Consider the following 6,321-nt stretch of genomic DNA (forward strand, 5'->3'; position numbering starts at 1 on the left):
GATTAAGATGATTCACGAAGCAAAGGATGAGATAAGAGAGCAATTGCAGGCAATGAATGATAATACCAATAAGCTGAAAGAGCAACTGCAGGAAGCAAAAGATCATTTCAACAAAGAGATAGAGATTCTCAAAAAAAAAAAAAAAAAAAAAAAACCAAACGGAAATCCTTGAAATGAAGGAGACAATAAACCAAATAAAAAACTCAATGGAAAGCATCACCAACAGACTAGACCACTTGGAAGACAGAACCTCAGACAATGAAGACAAAATATTTAATCTTGAAAATAAAGTTGCCCAAACAGAGAAGATGGTAAGAAATCATGAACAGAATCTTCAAAAACTATGGGACATCATGAAAAGACCAAAATTAAGAATTATTGGGATTGAGGAAGGCACGGAGATACAAACCAAAGGAATGAACAACCTATTCAATGAAATAATATCAGAAAATTTCCCAAACCTGAAGAATGAAATGGAAAATCAAATACAAGAGGCTTACAGAACACCAAATGCACAGAGTCACAACAGATCCACACCAAGGCACATTATAATGAAAATGCCTAACATTCAAAATAAAGATAGGATTTTGAAGGCCGCGAGAGAAAAGCATCAGATTACATATAGGGGGAGACCAATAAGGACAACAGCCAACTTCTCAACCCAGACTCTAAAAGCTAGAAGGGCCTGGACCAACATATTTCGAGCTCTGGAAGGAAAAAAAGTGGCCAGGTTGAACAGAGCTGTTTCTTTCCTGAGTTAGGCAGATTCCTCTTCAGTCTCTGGCTTATGCTGGATGGCCTAGTGTGTGGGACACCAACACCGGTCTGGGCAAGGATTAGACAACAGGACTCATTGGTGACTGGTGCAAATGTGCCTCTGATCTCCTAGGATTTCCCACGTTATCTTCTCAAAAGGCATCAGTTGACGGTATGCTAGGATGTGTGTAGGCACCCAAATATGGCAGGGCCAAGATTCATTTAAACACCTGGTTGGGGGTCCAGGGCTCTAGCCACCATTTTTTGTTTTTTTGTACTTGGGGACATTTTACCATGGACTTACATCCACAGTCCTCCAGTCCTTTTCAATTTTGAGACAGGTTCTTGCCAAGTTGCTGAGGGTCTTACTAAATTGCAGAAGCGGGCCTCAAACTTGTGGTCCTCCTTCCTCAACCTCCTGATTTGCTGGGTCTATAGGCAGGCACCACTGCAACAGCTCCCTAGCCTTAACTCTTGAGAGCTGCCCTAGGAAAGGTAGTTCCTCAGGAAATTTTTGTGTTGACCTCTGGATGTTCTGGCGTGTTGCTGGGAGGACAGAGAAGGATTGTTATGATACTTTGACCTGCGGGGCCTCATCTCCTTTTGTGGCTTCAGCAGTCTCTGAGCACATTGGTTTCATACCCCATTGTGTTGCTGGAACTTGTCAGTTGGGCATATTCCAAAACTAAAGCATGAGTGCCAGACCTGGCTATACCTTCCTACAGCTGTTGGAAAGAATCCTAGCTTGCCTGTACTGTTCTTCTACTGTTTAGTCAGTATGGCAGCCAGGGTGAACAGTGAGGTGACTGACAGGGGACACCCTGAAAGGCTTCTCTGAGGGTAGGCAGAGAGAGTCAATCTGGTCAGGCCCTTGACCCTCATACTCTGACTTAAGTGCATAAGGGAGGCCCAAAAGAAAACACCAAAGATTCTGAGACCATGGGGGTGGGCACAACCAGCAACCGTCATATGACATGACAGCACAGGGACAGTTGTATCCTTATCGGCAGGTTGGAATCAGGACCGTCTCCCAGCTCCTGCTAGTAACTTTGAGTGGCAGAGATAAGAGTGGAACCACAGCCTTCTGCTCAGCCTTCTTTCTAGATCATTAAAACTGTACTCATGGCCAGAGGAAATCCACAAAACAAGCAACAGGACACATGGGAAACACTTTATAAACTGGAAAGTTCTCTGTAGATCTCAGGCGCTTATTTCTAACAGCATCAGCATCTCCTGGTGGCATTGCATGCTTTCTCATATAGAGGTAAGACTTCAGGCCTGCTACTGGTGGGTCCCCTGCTCTCACATCTTGCCTAGATGCTGCTTCTTAGATACTTTGCTATTTTATTAGTTAGTGAACCATACTAGGCTTAAAGGTCAGATTAGAAGATTTGCTGAATTTAGAGCATCCTTGAATAATAATCTTCAAAGAAATTAATTTAATCTTTCAATTGAACCTGTGCCAGATTTTCAGAACTGATTGAGAATTCTAAAGAGAAAATATTGGATTCACAAATGAAGTCTTAGAGATGTGGTATCTAGCTGGAACAGTCCCAGGCTTCCCACTGGCAAGACTGCAAGGACTGAACAGGATTTTGTTCTCCAGTGAACAATTGGATTGTGACTGGGATCATTCATTGTGAAAGAAACTGAATGACATCAACAAGCAGATGCACACAGGAAAGGCAATTGGGTTTGATTATCTTGAGATCAGCATTTTCTTCCTCAGGGTTTTGTTCAGATTTATTCAGGGGACCCACATAAGAACCTTAGCCCAAAACTTAGTGGTAGTTATACAAGATGGATGGTTGAGTGGGGTGGGGGCGGGGAAGTGGTAGCTGTGGGACCCAATGAAGAGGAGAGAGGAATTTGCCAGTTCATCCATGTCATTGTATAAGAGGCCTGTGCAGAGACCCTGTGGGAATTGCCAGGCAAAACCAGCAGGGAAATGTTATGGTTTAGATATAAGGTGTCCCCAGAAGCTCAAGGGTAAAACAATGCAAGAAAGCAGAGGTGAAATGATTGGGGTAAGAGAGCTGTAACATAATCATATTTGAATGGATTAACTGGGTGGTAATGGTAGATAGGGTGTGGCCAGACAAGGGATGTCACTGAGGCTGTGACTATGGGGTATATATATTTTTTCCCTAGTGAGTGCAGCAGTCTTTCTCTGCTTCTTGGTGGCCAAGTCCTGAGCTACTTGTTCCCTCCACACCCTTCTGCTTTAATGTTCTGCCTTACCATGGGCCCAGAGCAATGATGTTGGCTGTCTATGGACTGAGACCTCTGAAACTAAGCAGCTAATAAACCTTTCCACCTCCAAGTTCTTCTTGTCAGGTATTTTGGTCACAGTGATGAAAAAGCTGACTAAAACAGGAAAGGAGGAGGGGAAGACAACTAGCTGGAGGAGGCAGCTAGGAAATGGGGGTGCAATACTTTGGAGAAACAGATAATGTTAAATCTGGAAATGCATTCAGGTGGACTGGAAAGAAGCAGAGGCCCAGAGTCAGTCTGCACCTGCAGGATGCCAGGTATTATTCCACATGGGTTAGATGTTGTAGTGGGGTAAATACCTTCAAAATGTTGCTGCATACTTTTCTGTTCTTCCTGAATGTCCGTCGTATCTGCCCTTCCTCCACTTGGACAGAAGCTGGACCACTTGGGAGTCTTTGCCTCAGAGAAGGGATATTACAGCAGAAATGGAGGAAAGATTTCTAAGTTTGGAAAGCCTGGGCCTGAAAGGCATTTGAGAAATAAAAATGGAAACCAAAGCAAAACATGTGATGATCAAGGGCAATGCTTCCTAAGTGGTGAATGGGGACAAAGAATAGTCAGTGTGTATATGCCAGTGGGTGCCCTAAACCCCTCTCCAGGATCGGCCAGGACAGAAGCTCCAATGAGAAGCAAGTGAGAACTCGGCCCTTGACCCCAGTGCAGCCATAGTAACCTTGTGTGGCTTAGGAGACAAGCCAGAGCCCCTGGAGCAGCTGAGAAGCACACTGAACGGTGTGGTGTGGAGTCCACTGGACCTGGAGGCGTCTTTGTCAATGAACAGGAGAGGAGCGTTGTGCCTCTCACACAGGAGTGGGCAAGCACAGCCAGATGTGTGGCCCAGGGGAGGCCACCAGAGCAGCCGAGGGCCAGGCACTCGATGCCTCGGCGCTTCTCCATAACTGCCCCACTCCCCAAAGATGGCTATTCTGTTTCTGCCAACTGGCAAAATGAGGGTGTGAAATAAAAAATTTTAGACTAAATTTAATAGAGGCTACCACATATTATCTCATTGAATTCTATTATTGTCATTCAGAAAGGATTGTCCCTATGTATTGATATGTCAAACAAGGCACAGAAAAGCTTAATAAATCATCCAATAATTTCAGTTGTTCAATAGATATATAATAAACTCCTTGTAAATGCTAGACACTGTAAAGACCATTTATTTCAGTTTTCTTTTGCTACATAATAGTTTACCACCATTTAACAGCATAAAACAGCACCCATTTGCCTGCTCACAGTTGGTTTCTGTGCTTGGGGTATTACAAGACTGAAACCAAGGTGTTGGGAGACTGGCATGAGTCATTGCCTGGAGGCTTTTGGGAAATAGACGCTTTGAAATTCATTCTTTTTGACACAATGCAATTCCTGTGGTTGTAGGACTGAGGTCTCCCTTATCTTGTGGCTTCCTCCATCTTTAAAATGAGAATTTCTGCTTTCTCATCTGAAACCAACTGGAAAAAACTCTCTGCCTTAAAGCTTCCTAGGATTAACTTGACCTCTATTTTAAGGTCAGTTCATTTGGGAACTCAATTGCATCTACGAAGTCCCTTTCCTGCAGTACTTAGATAGGTACTTGCTTGAATAACTGGGAGAAAGTATGTGGGTACCAACCAGGGCCTGCATGCCCTAAAGGACCACCTGAGAATTCTATCTATCACACCACTATTTTTGGAGAACAATGGTGAATAAGGCAGAGAAGGTGGATTTTGCATTCTAGTTGTAGAGATGTGCTATAAATAAGTGTACAAATAAAGAATGCTGGGCACGATGGTGCATGCCTGTAATCCCAGAAACCCAGAGGCTGAGGCAAGGGGCCCTCAAGTTTAAGACCAGTCTCAGGAACCTAGCAAGGTCCTGAGTAACTTAGAGGGTATTTCAAAATAAAAAGTAAAAAAAGGGGGTGGGGAATGTGACTCAGTGGTAGAACACATTTGGGGGAGAAAAAGAGAGACAGACAGACCATGGCCATAATATGGAGGTAATATAGTGGATCTCTAGGAAGCATCATCTGTTGTTTTATGTAGAGGGAGAACCGACAGTATATTGGGCCTGGTACTTCTACTCTTTTTCCCCTGGAAAAAGGTGTAGGGACACACTGAGGTCATCCACTCACTTGAGGCTACACCAAGACTGAAGTCTCCAGAGCCTGGGCATCTCTAGGTCTGCCCCCTGGCTCACCTGAACCCACCACCTGCTCTCAGCCCACCAGGCTCCAGGGAGAACTTGGATCTCACAGCAAGGACTCTGTAGGATGCAGAAGGCCCTGAAGCACCCTGTTTGTCTGACCCCAGATCATAGGCAGGAATCAGATAAGTTAGGAATGGGAATCTTCATTATACCCCACTAGGGTGCTTTAGGGCACCAAATCTAAGGGCATTCAAATTTGAAAGGAAAGCTGTGCCTCATGGCCAAGGCTTGAGTCATGCATGAGGTGCATCGGCCTCCCCTGACTCCTGCCTTCCAGCTCCCTCCCAGTTCAGCAGCCACCGGGCATTGCTGGGAGCCAGCTCCTGAACACGGGAAGTTACTGGGGTGGGCAGCATTGCTGCACCTTCTTGGCACTGCTGCAGGAAGAGGCAGTGGTAGCCCTGTTGCCCACCAAGGAGACAGGAGAAGGGCTTACCTAAAGGTGTTACTGGGATCAGAATTAGGGCTCTGTCTTCTATTGGACTTTTCAGAAAGTTTTCTGGGGAAGAAATTTGTAAATGTATTTGGAAGATTCTGAGTGCACTATCTTCTCTTTCCTCCCAGTGGTTAACTTAGTGAGAAGCCAAGTCCCTGACTCAGGGACCTCTGGATATATAGCAGGGGATAAGCTGCAGCTCTGGACTTACTAAAGAGCAGTGGAGCAGGGAGTCCTGTCAACAACTACATTTTTTTAAATTGTAAACAAATGAGGAACATCTTGTTTCTCTCTTTGTACATGAAGTAGAGGCATAGCATTTTTGTAATCATACATTTACATAGGGTAATGGTGTTTGATTCATTCTATTATATTTTCCTTCCCACCCCTCTTTTTCCTCTATACAGTCCCTCCTTCCTCTATTCTTGCCTCCTTCCCACCCCCCCCCCATTATGTATCATCATCAATTTATCAGCAAGATCATACATCCTTTGGTTTTTTGAGATTGCCTTATCTCACTTAGCATGATATTCTCCAATTTCATCCATTTGCCTGCAAATGCAATAATTTTATTATTCTTTATGGCTGAGTAATATTCCATTGTATATATATACCACAGTTTCTTTATCCATTCATCAATTGAAGGGCATCTAGATTGGTTCCTC

This window comes from Sciurus vulgaris (genome assembly GCF_902686455.1).
Source record: "Sciurus vulgaris genome assembly, chromosome: 6".
NCBI classification, from domain to species: Eukaryota; Metazoa; Chordata; class Mammalia; order Rodentia; family Sciuridae; genus Sciurus; species Sciurus vulgaris.